Source organism: Bison bison, unplaced genomic scaffold (assembly GCF_000754665.1).
Source record: "Bison bison bison isolate TAMUID 2011002044 unplaced genomic scaffold, Bison_UMD1.0 scf7180017864072, whole genome shotgun sequence".
Lineage (NCBI taxonomy): Eukaryota > Metazoa > Chordata > Mammalia > Artiodactyla > Bovidae > Bison > Bison bison.
This window is the reverse complement of record NW_011494644.1, coordinates 7496372-7509267: the sequence shown is the minus strand read 5'-3', so window position 1 is coordinate 7509267 and position 12896 is coordinate 7496372. Positions and strand designations below refer to the sequence as shown.

At 46.1% G+C, this 12896-nt stretch overlaps 1 protein-coding gene across 1 annotated transcript in view; it reads left to right on the top strand.

Moving 5' to 3' along the window:
* ARHGAP17 (Rho GTPase activating protein 17) overlaps positions 1-12896 on the top strand; it is a 100544-nt gene that overhangs the window by 389 nt on the left and 87259 nt on the right. The gene's annotated exons all lie outside the window — the stretch shown is intronic.

The window sequence follows — 12896 nt, the reverse complement described above, 5'->3', positions numbered from 1 at the left end:
GCCCCGCGTCCTTCCCTACCCCGGGATCGGGCAGCCCCGGGCCGCCGCCTGGGGCTACAACTCCGATCACTGGTGTGTCGGAGGCTGCCGGGCTTGGGGGCGGCATTCCCAGCCTTTCCGTGTGGCCCCCTGCTGCAAAACCTCACTTGCAAGTGCCTGGGGGCGGGGGATGGCGGGGAGGGCGAGCAGTCAAGAAGCAAGGGTCATAAGCCCAGCGGATCTGCCTAGTGAGTTTCAGAACGCCCTTTGAGGGAGTTACGAGCTGGTGTTGTCTCTAGACCAGAGGCGAATATGAACTGGACAGCTTGACATTTAAAAAAGCTTGGGGGGAAAAAAATGAGAAGAAAAGGATTCTGGAAACGCCTAGCGCCAGTTTAAAAATAAGTATCATTTTAAAAAGTCTTTCTCACTTTGGGTTTGGAAGCAGCTCCTGCTCCCTGCTTCTTTGGGATTCCTTGACTGCTTGACAAGCCCTGATTCTGAAATGACAGGAGAGAACGGAGTTATTAGAGGATCCGGCCATTGGGACAGGACTGGTCTGTGGTCTTGAGAGCTTCATGAAGATGACCGTCATGTGCTGTGTTACCTGGGGCAGAATTTTCAAGGTCTATCCAGGGCAAGTTAGCTGTATGGTAGCGATTTTGCTGTTTATTCTGGGAAGAGAGATGAATTCGGGAATTTTTTTTTCACCGCGTTGGCTTCTTTTTTTTCAGCAGTTGAGTCAAAGGGGGAGTTCGGTTTGGCCAAAGCACGTGGGACACTTCTTTTTTGTGTGTGTGTATGAAAATACTTTTACTTCCTCTTGAGTTTTCTAAATGTGCTCTTTACTGTTTCGTTTCCCTCAACTTTTTGCTTAGTTTTGTTGTTTAGGTCTTTTTGGTACCCCACCCTGTTAGCTTGGGGTGCGTTTATCCTTTTTCCAGAGTTCATTCCTGTCTAGGCTAAAGCCTAAATGTGCCTTATTTTCTGTTATTTGTGGGGAAATGATAGAAATAACGTGGAGAGGAAGTTGACAAAGTATTGTGGTGGTGGCGGTTGAGTCGCTATGTCCTGTCGGATTTGCGACCATGGACTGTAGCCTGCCAGGCTCCTCTGTCCATGGGATTTCCCAGGCCAGAATACTGGAAAGTGAAGTGGCTCAGTCATGTCCGACTCTTTGCAACCCCATGGACTGTAGCCTACCACGCTTCTCTGTCCATGGGATTTTCCAGGCAAGAGTACTGGAGTGGGGTGCCATTTCCTCCTCTGGGGGAATCTTCCTGACCCAGGATTCAAACCCATGTCTCCTGCATTGCAGGCAGTCTCCTGCATCCCAGGTGAATTCTTCATGGCTAAGCTACCAGGAGAGAGTATTGGGGATGGCTCATGTTTCAGTCAAGAATCTGGGAATGAGTTACAAGATAATTCTGTGAATTTTCTACCCCTCTTAGTGTTCTCAAGAACATGCATCAGAGAATCAATATTTAGTGAGTGTCAAGATGCATTTGTCCCAGAGAGTCATTTTGGCCTGCTTATACATTGTATCAGGCAAGTGATTTTTTTTTTTTAAACAAAGTTCTGAGGCTTTAAAAGCTGCAAAGCTGGTTCAGGGAAACTGTTCAGGGTGTCTTTGGCCCCTGCTTCCTCTGTCATAGCTTCTCTTTTTATACTTTTAAATTCTAGCCATCTTGCCTACTTTCAGTTTTCAGTGGAGGCTATACTTTTCTTTCATATTAGCCTCTACTTGGAACTATCAGAAAGAAGTCTCTTTTACCACACCTGCCCTGGGTCACCTCCCACTTGTTCCTCAGGTCTCCTTGGAAAGGTCTCTGTCTCTAAAAGGCCTTCTCTGGGACAAAGTTTGGATGTCCCTCCTTGGCTCTTTCCTAACCCCATACAGCACCTGTTTTTCCATAATGTAATTGCTTCTTTACTTGCCCGCATTCTTCATCGCGCTAAACATTTAAGAATGTTTACTCTTTCTTCTTTGATTCCCAGGATCTTCTGTGGTTCCTATCACTTGGCAGATCCTCAATAAACATTGTCAAATGAATGTAAATCCAGCTCTCACTAGACTGTTCAAGTGGTATGGGAAAACGAGAACTGGACAGAATGAGTGGAGTGATGTGACTCACCCTAGGACTGTAATTCTGGCTCTGACCTTTGACTCTGTTTGAAAATCTTTATTGCTTGATGCGGTGTAGGCTGCAGCTATACAGTAGTATTAAGGGTGTGGAAATTATGCACCTCAAATCAAAACTGTTTTTACTGGAGAACCTGTTGCTTTACTGCTGTTGATTTCCTATATATGTTTGTCTCTCCCCCCTCTCCCTACTTAAGTAATTGTAAAGGACTAGGGAGGAAAGATGGAGGAGGCAGGAGAGAGCCTGAAATTGTTATTGGGCAGAAGCAGATAGTTGGTGGATACCAGAACCAGGCTTCTGGATGTATTGGGGTCAAAACAAAGGCTACCACACACACACTCACTAGTGAGTGAAGTTGTATGTGTGAATGACTTGCCCACAGTGTGTACAGCCAGTTTGTGGTTCTAGGTGGTGTCTTGCGATGAAGTATTCTCTTTGCAGAATGAGGACCTGTGAGTAACCCCACTGTGAGGTTCCATGGGGCTGACATGTGGGAGAATTAGTAATGGCTGGAAGGAGTGAGTTCTCATGATGCAATTTGTTTGCAATGGGTGGATGAGTCTGTTTCAGAAGGTGGTTCAAATGAGGTGGTCTCCTGAGGTGGGTGTCCCAAAGGAGACAATGAGGATGGTTCTTTTGTGCCCCTTGCCTTTTGTTGATTCATCTATTCAACAATTGTTGGGCCTAAACTGTGTGTGAGTATGTGAGGTATTGGAGTCTGTTTCTGCCTCCCTGTTTCTGCCCTGAAGGAGCTCAATGCATTTGTGGAAGAGATAGGCAAGCAAAGAAATAATTGTTACCCTGAGATACGTGCTTTCAGAGGGCTGGCTAATGCTGGTTCTTATTGGATGGGGGAAGGTAACAAACAGAAGAAAGCTTGGGCAAAGCCTTTTGGCTTTGTTTTCATCTCCAAGCTCTTTCAGATTTCTTTTGTGTTAATGAGGTCTCCCTTGGTTGTATGAAAACCCATTTCAAGCTGCCATAAGAGAAGATGGGAATTAATTGGCTTATATGTGACCAAAAAATATCCAAAAGGAGTCTGGCTTCAGGCTGGGCTGGATCCAGGGGTTCACTCTCCGGACAAGCTGGGTCCACAGAAGGACCCCTCCCCGTCCCCACCTTCCATCATCCTCAGTTCCATTCCCAGAAGGACGGAAAAACCTTTTCTCCCAGCCACTGTCTCCAAAGACCCACAGTTGACTCAGTGCTTCTGACTGGGTCCCCTGCTTCTCCCTGGAGATGGGTGTGGAGTCAACACCCGTCTAAACCTTAGGGACTGAGAGTGGGGGAGCACTGGCTCCCCAAGGGAAACCGGGCTGCTGGTTAGGAAACAAGACACATCATGTCAGGTCTTTCGTAGTCTGATTTCCTGGACAGAGGAGCCTGGCTACAGTGCACGGGGTTGCAAAGAGTCGGACATGACTGAGCACAGCCCAGCACAGCAGCAGCAAGAAGCAGGCATTTTGTTCTTTGAAAATCCTTGGTGCACATAATCCATTGGACACAGGTGGCGATTTGGAGGAGGTGATGCCCTGCCAGGAGGAAAGTGTACACGGGATGAGGACTTTGAGGAAAGTTTAGTTATGAGGTTGGAGTGTCCAGGAGAAAAGGAATCTGAAGGACTAACCAGGAGAGTTATGACCTAGGTGAGGCTCTGGGAGGGAGTGTCTCATTGGGTGTGGGTTCCTGCCTTGACTGAAGTACTCCCTAGAGGTTCAAAGCTTTTGAGATAAGCCAAGGTTACAAACTCAAATACCTGGAGGGGCCAGACGAGTAAAATAAATGAGTGACTGAAGACAGGTAAGGGTTGGGGACGTGCCCCTCCCTGCCCCCCTCCTACGGTCTCACCAAAAAGGGCACATGAGAATATGGACCCAGAGTGACTCAACCTTTGCAACTTTCCAGAAAAGCCTGAAATCTGAATTTTAATGAAAGTTTGCTGCTGTTAAGTCGCTTCAGTCGTGTCCGACTCTGTGCGACCCCATAGACGGCGGCCCACCAGGCTCCCCCGTCCCTGGGATTCTCCAGGCAAGAACACTAGAGTGGGTTGCCATTTCCTTCTCCAGTGCATGAAAGTGAAAAGTAAAAGTGAAGTCGCTCAGTCATGTCCTGACTCTTAGCGACCCCATGGTCACTACCCCATGCAGCCTACCAGGCTCCTCCATCCATGGGATTTTCCAGGCAAGAGTACTGAAAGTTTAGGTGGTATTTAATGCAAATGAGACACTCACTGTGATACTGGGACAGATTTGGCTTGTGGGTCACCAGCCGGCAATTGTTGTCTAGAAGGACCTGGGACTTCAGGATCCCTATTATTATTTTTCTTATTTTTCCTGTACCTTACCCTGATATTATTGGAGAAGGAAATGGCAACCCATTTCAGTATTCTTGCCTGGAGAATCCATGGACAGAGGAGCCTGGTGGGCTACAGTCCATGGGGTCGCAAAGAGTTGGACATGACTGAACAACTAACACATACCCTGATATTATTACATTCTCGGTTCTTTGGATTTGTTGACGAGCTCATTCTTCTCTTTATAGGGGTGGTTTAGTCATTAAGTCATACCTGACTCCTGCAATCTCATGGACTGTAGCCTGCCAGGCTCCTCTGTCCATGAGATTTTCCAGGCAAGAAACTGTAGTGGGTTGCTGTTTTCCTTCTCCAGAGGTTCTTCCTGGCCCAGGAATAGAACACACATCTCCTGCATTGCAGGTGGTCTCCCTCACTGCAGACGAATTCTTTACGCTGAGCCACCAGGATGGAAATGTTTAAAAGATTTGATAGTATTATTCATCAGCTTCTCTCTAGTTGCTTGGTACCAAGTGCTGTACCAAACCAGGGCTTCCCTGGTGGCTCAAATGATAAAGAATCCGCCTGCTATGCATGAGACCTGGGTTTGATCCCTGGGTTAGGAAGATCCCCTGGAGGAGGGCATGGCAACCCACTCCAGTATTCTTGCCTTGAGAATTGCCATGGACAGAGGAGCCTGACAGACGACAGTCAGTTGGGTCGCAAAGAGTCAGACACGACTGAGCAACTAAGCACACAGCACAGTACCAAACCACCTGGCTTGGTTCTTGCTACTGGCAACTATCATTTCTATTTTAGAAAGAAGGAAATGACTTGCCAGGTTCACACAGCTACTAAGAGGCTGAGGCATGACTTGAGTCCTGGGCTTCTGACTCTGGATCCCACGTGCTTCCCACTACACAATCTGGGCTGCCTTTTCACCAGGGAAGGATTAATGTTTATTAAATGTCCTTGGTGCTTATTAAGCTGCTGGGCTCAGTGCTTTGCATAAATTATCCCGTCGCCCTCTTTCAGTAACTCCAAGAGGTGATTTGTTCCTGATATAATGATAAGGAAGCCAGAACTCAGAGAGGTCATCAAGCTAGTAAATGACAGATTTAAACTCTGGATTCTAGTTCCAAAGCAGCTGTAAATTCATACTTCACGTGGGAACTCTTAGGTAAGAAACCTGTATGAGTCGTGAGTGATGCTTTTGTTAAAATCCTTGAGGCTGAGAGTTGGATATTGCTCTAGTTTAGTGGCTCTTACCAGGTGTCGTTTCACCCCCTGGGGGACATTTGGTGACGTCTGGAGAACCTTTTTTTGATTGTCCTGACTTGGTTGGGGGAGGGGTAGGTGGCGTCCTGAGAGGCTGCTACATATGCTACAGTGCACCTGATGTGAGAGCCTCAAAGCCCAGACTTATCTGATCCCAAATTCAAGACTGCTGAGACTGACAAAGCCTGTTCTAGTCCCTCCAGGATCCAGACATGTGAATTATCCAAACCAAGGCACCAATGTGTTCTCTTTGGCTTATTCAGTACTTTTTTTTTTTATTTTAACAATCATTGGCTCATATTTTTATCTATTTTTTAAAATATATTTCATTTATTTACTTGGCTGCACCGGGTCTTAGTTGTGGCACTCTGGATCTTAGTTGCAGCACGCGGGATCTGTTTCCCTGACCAGGGATCGAACCCCGGACCCCTGTGTTGGGAGCTTGGACTCTTTGTTGTGCTGTGCTTAGTCGCTCGGCCGTGTCCTACTCTTTTTGAGGCCATGGACTGTAGCCCGCCAGGCTCCTCTGTCCATGGGGATTCTCCAGGCAAAGAATACTGGAGTCTTCATTGGCTCCTATTCAAAAATGAGAAGTTTTCATATGAAAACCTGGATTTCCAGCGGCTTGTAAAATCTCAGAAGACCTGGCAGTGCCTGCCACCCCTCCCGAGTACAGGAGGCAGGAGCTGAGCTCCTGTTCAGCCCAGTCCCTACCTGGCTTGTTTTAGTCTGTTATTGGGTTGGCCAAAAAGTTCGTTCTAGGTTTTCCTGAAGATATCACGGAAAAATCCAAATGAACTTTTTGGTCACCCCAATACAGTCTTTGCCGACCCTCCCTGAAGGTCACAGATATCTACTGACCTTCTCCCCCGCCCAGGTGGGCAGCGCTAAACTCTCAAGGTGAGTCAGCAATACCCCTCTATCCACACACCCAGAATAGCCCTCTGGAGCCACGCAGACTCCATCTTGTCTTTTCCACGGTACAGCCCTTGTTCTTGTCAGCATCACATCCTACATCCCTCACCTGCTCTGGGCTTTCCAGGTGGCTCTGCTGGTAAAGAATCCGCCTGCAAGTGCAGGAGACATGGGAGACTTGGGTTTGAACCCTGGGTTGGCAAGATCCCCTGGAGGAGGGCATGGTAATGCCCTTGGGATTGCCTGGAGTATCTCCCAACAGGAGAGCCTGCTGGGCTATAGTCCACAGGGTCTCAAGAGTCAGACACAGCTAAAGCGACTGAGGATGCACCCCCTTCTCTGCTGCCTCATTTTACTCACGTTGAGTTTCTCTGAACAGTAATTCTGAGACAGAGGAGGCAGCTGTGCTCTGCTCCAATCCGAGTGGATTCCATCCAGCCTCTGCTTAGAGCATGGGTGGTAAGGAATCTGGTACCTTTGCAGCTTCTTCTGAACCTGATCTTCTGTGGCCTTGTGATGTACTTTACATATTGTGAAATCCTAGAATAGCAAACAGGGTATTTATAGGTGAGTGAAAACCCATTATTCACCAAGAGGGGGAAAACAAAAAAACCCAAAGGATGTGGTCACATAGCATCGTTTTCACATATCATATAGCATATGCAATGCAGGAGACCCCAGTTTGGTTCCTGGGTCAGGAAGATCCTCTGGAGAATGGATATGCTACCCGCTCCAGTATTCTTGAGCTTCGCTTGTGGCTCAGCTGGTAAAGAATCCGCCTGCAATGCAGGAGACCTGGGTTCGATCCCTGGGTTGGGAAGATCCCCTGGAGAAGGGAAAGGCTACCCACTCCAGTATTCTTGGGCTTTGCTGGTGGCTTAGCTGGTAAAGAATCCGCCTGCAATGCAAGAGACCTGGGTTCGATCCCTGGATTGGGAAGATCCCCTGGAGAAGGGAAAGGCTACCCACTCCAGTATTCTGGCCTGGAGAACTCCATGGACTGTCTAGTCCATGCGGTTGCAAAGAGTCAGACACAAAGTGAATGACTTTCCCTTTCAGTTTGTGCCTGTGATTCCCAGTGTGTACAGGGCCGGCCTCACCAGGGTCAGGTGTAGGGTCCCGTACTCTGGCATAGGGTCCTAGGGTCAGCCTGTGCGCCATGCATTCTTCTCAGACTGTGGATGGTTTTGCATATTGTTCTATTTCTGTTTCTCACATATAGATAAATGCCATTATAATTAATCAAGTATAAATCCATGTAAAAATATTATTATTGCACTCCCATCTGCTTTGTGTGTGTGTATGTGTTCTTAAATGTAGATACCAAAAGTATAATAGGCCCACAGTCCTTTATCCAAAACCTCTGGGGTCAGATGGGCTTCAGAATTCAGAATTTTTCAGATTTTAAAGAAAAGTGCACATATGCGGTTATTATTAAATATAATATCTCCAGTACTGTCTGAGGCACTAGCCCATAATCATACATGTTAATATTTCTATAGCAAAATATATGAATGTATTTCACATTAAATGGAATCCTTAAGATTATAAATAGCTTTGTGTTGGCTTAGGTTAAGTTGTGTCGTCAAATGAGTTGCAAAGAAAAAGTTGTTTGTTTTTTTTTTTTAATTTTAGAGTGATGGATAAGGGATTGTGGACCTGTAATGTTCCTGGTGAGAGAGTCTGAAATTTTGCTTTACATAATGTCTCCTATTTTCCAAAAAGTTGGGAACCACAATTAATACTCTGTAAGGAGGGAGTCACAAACTCAAATGCCGGGCATGCAAAATTAGTAAGTGAAGTGGTAGACAGGTGTAAGGCATAGGGCATGGTGAGGACTATGAACCTAGTGAGGCATGTTTAAAGAGGGAGATGGGACCTCCCCGGCAGTCCAGTGGTTAAGACTTGGCCTTCCGGTGCAGGGGGCTGCAGGTTTCATCTCTGGTCGGAGAGCTAAGAACCCACATGCCTGGCATTCAAAAAACCAAAACATGAAACTGAAGCAATATTGTGACAGATTCAATAAAGACTTTAAAAATGGTCCATATCAAAAAGAGAATCTTAAAAAAAAGGGATATCTACTCTCAGCTCCAGCACTTGTTGCTGTGGTGAAATGTGTATACATTGTAATCACATCTCCCCTTTTTAAATAATATTTATATTCCAGAATGCAATTTCTTGGTGTTTAAATGCTCACAACCAAAAAGAAAAAATTAGTGTAAGTCCAAGAAAATATAACTTTAGGCTTTCTCTGGTCTTGGGCTGCCTGCTTTGACCTCTGGTTTTAGAGACTAACTCTTATGGTATGAACGTTGGACAGTAGTATTTTGAGAATGAACTTAATTCGCTTCCTCTTAAGATGGGGGACCAAACATTTGTTCTGTCATCATTCATTATACTTAACACACATGTGATAGATGTTTTGAGTATAAAATTCATAATAAAAATGAAACATTATTGTTTAGGCATTTTATTTTAGAATTGCCTTATTTTCCAGCCAGTGGGAAGTTTTCTTTTTCATCTATGACATTGAAACTCAATCTTGGAAGTCATCAACCTTGGAAAAGGGAAGGAAAGCCCTGTGTTAAAATAGGAGCCTCTTTTTAGGATAAAGGAATTAAGGGAGGTTGGAGAAGGCAATGGCACCCCGCTCCAGTACTCTTGCCTGGAGAATCCCATGGACGGAGGAGCCTGGTGGGCTACAGTCCATGGGGTCGCTAGGAGTCGGGCATGACTGAGCGACTTCACTTTCACTTTTCACTTTCATGCATTGGAGAAGGAAATGGCAACCCACTCCAGTGTTCTTGCCTGGAGAATCCCAGGGACAGGGGAGCCTGGTGGGCTGCCGTCTATGGGGTCGCACAGAGTCGGACACGACTGAAACGACTTAGCAGCAGCAGCGGCAGGTTATAATGCCTCTATCTTTTTCATGGCCATAGTGAGCTGAGGTGACATTGCCCACCTGCCCTGGATTGGGACAGGGAAGCGCCCTTCATCCCTCTCTTCTGAGACCATTTCCCCCCGGTGATCTCAGCCCCATCACTGCCACCACACGACTGACGACTCTCAATCTTATGCGTCTGGCCCTAGCATCTCTTTGTCCCTAGACTGAACATCTCCACTTTAAGTGTCCTGCTAACATTGAACTCATGAACTTCATCCCCAGATTGATCTCCTTTCCTTGGATTCCCTAGTCTCCAGGTCGACAAACTTTGGCCTGCAAGCCAAATCCTGCCCACCACCTGCTTTGTAAAAAAAAAAAAAAAAAAGAGCCATGCGCTGATGCAGCGGAGCTAAGTAGTTTTAGCGGTGATCATCTGGCCCACAGAGCCTATGCCGTTTACCATCTGTTCCCTTTACTGAAGAGCTTGCTGACTCTTGCCCTAGTGTGTGGAATGCCACCACACCTACTCAGTCGCCTGTCAGGCCCGCCCTCCCCCTCCAACCCCCCCTTGTTCATATCCAGGCTGTCACCACCATCTGGCAGTTCTGCCTCCTGAGTATCTTTTGACTTGGTCTCTGCCCCTTGATGACCATTCTTCCAATGACCTTAGTTCAGGCTTTTGTTTTTGTTTTTTTTTTCCACCTGGACCCACAGTGTCCTTCCAGCTGGCTCTGCTGGCTTGAGCCGATTCTTATCCCTTCTGAGAAACATCTAGCTCTCCTCTTACTTTTGACGTGGCCTGTCACTGTTTTAATGATCTTAGCCGTTCCCCTCTAAATTATTATTTTTTTTTCCTGATGAGTTTTCTGGAGTTTTGAATCCATACGTTTGTAGGAAATCAGTATTTTTGTGGTCACTGTACTGCAAATTGGGGATTCCCTGGTGGTTCAGTGGTAAAGAATCCACCTGTCAAGCAGTAAATGCAGGTTCGATCCCTGGGTCAGGAAGATCCCCTAGAGAAGGGCATGGGAACCCACTCCAGTATTCTTGCCTGGGAAATCCCATGGACAGAGGAGCCTGGCGGGCTGCACTCCATGGGGTCACAAGAGTTGCACAAAGCTGAGCGACTGAGCAGCAGGCATGTGCTGCAAGTCGCCTGCTAACATGACAGCATGGTCATTTCCTTTGCAGAACATTTACAGCAAGTATGTCCCCCAGCAATGCACAACACCATACAAGACATGACGAGTGCCATGTCTCATCATCACCCTCGTAGCCCTAGACAAGTGGTTATTTTTGGTTGTGCTGGGTCTTTGTTGCTGTGTGCGGGCTTTCTCTAGTTGTGGTGAGTAGGAGCTACTCTTCACTGAGGTCTGTGGGCTTCTCATTGTCGTGGCTTCTTTAATCGCAGAGCACAGGCTTTAGCTGCACGGGCTTCTGTAGTTGTGGCACATTGGCTTAGTTGCTCCTTGGCATGTGGAATTTTCCCAGCCCAGGGATCAAAGCTGTGTCCCCTGCATTGGCAGGTGGGCTGCTAACCACTGGATCACTAGGGAAGTCCAGATGTTGTCTTTTTTAAAATTTACTTCTTATTTTAATTTTTTCCACTAAAGTCGAAATGACTGCTGTCGCTATATTTGTGTTTCCTTGTATGTTCAAGTTTTCTGTATGTCATTTGTGTATTTAATTGCCATGGAATTAATGTTCAGTTGTCAGTTTCACTGTTCAGTTACCAATTCAGCTCAACCAATGTGTATTGTGTATGTGTGCTAAGTTGCTTCAGTCGTGTCCAGCTCTGTGACTCTATGGACTGAAGCCTGCCAGGTTCCTCTATCTGTAGGATTCTCCAGGCAAGAATACTAGAGTGGGTTGCCATGTCCTCCTCCAGATGATCTTCCCGTCCCAGGGATTGAACTTGTGTCTCCTGCAGTGGAAGATGGATTCTTTACCACTTTGCCACCTGGGAATATCCAATGTATATTGAGAACCTGTCAAATGCTAGGACCTAGGGTAACCGATGCCTCGGAACTTGAGTGGGAAGACAGACACACAAACAGATAATTCAAATACAGCCAAATGTATCTATTCTAGTGGATTTTAGGTGTTAATAAGTAAATATTAATGCCATATCTTGATTTTAAATAGGTAGAGCCTATTTGTAGCAGATGAAATGAAAACATATTCAGTTCCCCGCAGCCCTCTGGGTTGTAAGATTTGCTTCCTGTGTCTTGATATTTCACAGCTTGTTATTTGCATAGACCTCTTCCTTTTAATTAGTCTTAAGATGTTTCTCTTCCTCTCCTTTCCCTCAATTCTTTTTTAGGTGTCTTCCTTATCAATAGTCTAATCTAGTAGTCAATTTGATCTCTCTTTTAATGTTTCATCAGCATTTCTTCTATAGTTTCTCGGTGTTCTTCCACATGGGTTAGCCAAGTTTTTGCCTCCTAGAGTTTAAATCATAAATTGTAGACTAAACAAAAGCTGAAATAAATACAAATATTTAAATATATAAATGTTCAGAACTGCATGGAAATTCTTGTAGGCAACTACCTGTTACCTGTCAGCGTGAACATTTACACATCTACCAGCTTGGATTTCACATGGTCATTGGATACTTTCAGATGCATTGCCTGGAGTGGCCACTTGAACCCATGCCCAGCTGTACCTTGGGAAAATATACCAGAGTATTTCTGCTTCACTAGCTGTGGTAAGTGCTAGGCTAGATGGAGCAGGGGCTCTGGCTTGTGGTCTCTGAAATGTGCTGGGGGCTCAATGAAGCTTTTCTGACATGAGATACTTTAGCAGTGTTGGTAACAGGCAGGAAGAGATGATAGGTGATTAAGAATTCCAAGAGAGAAGAAAAATTCATAGTGGAAAACCTAAAACCCTGAAAAGTATCAGATCAGATCAGATCAGATTGGTCGCTCAGTCATGTCCGACTCTCTGCGACCCCATGAATCGCAGCAAGCCAGGCCTCCCTGTCCATCACCAGCTCCCGGAGTTCACTCAGACTCATGTCCATCAAGTCAGTGATGCCATCCAGCCATCTCATCCTCTGTCGTCCCCTTCTCCTCCTGCCCCCAGTCCGTCCCAGCATCAGAGTCTTTTCCAGTGAGTCAACTCTTCACATGAGGTGGCCAAAGTACTGGAGTTTCAGCTTTAGAAGGAAGAAAGAAGGAAACTTTCTTCCTTCCAAAGAAATCCCAGGGCTGATCTCCTTAAGTATGGACTCGTTGGATCTCCTTGCAGTCCAAGGGACTCTCAAGAGTCTTCTCCAACACCACAGTTCAAAAGCATCAATTCTTCGGCGCCCAGCCTTCTTCACAGTCTAACTCTCACATCCATACATGACCACAGGAAAAACCATAGCCTTGACTAGACAAACCTTTGTTGGCAAAGTAATGTC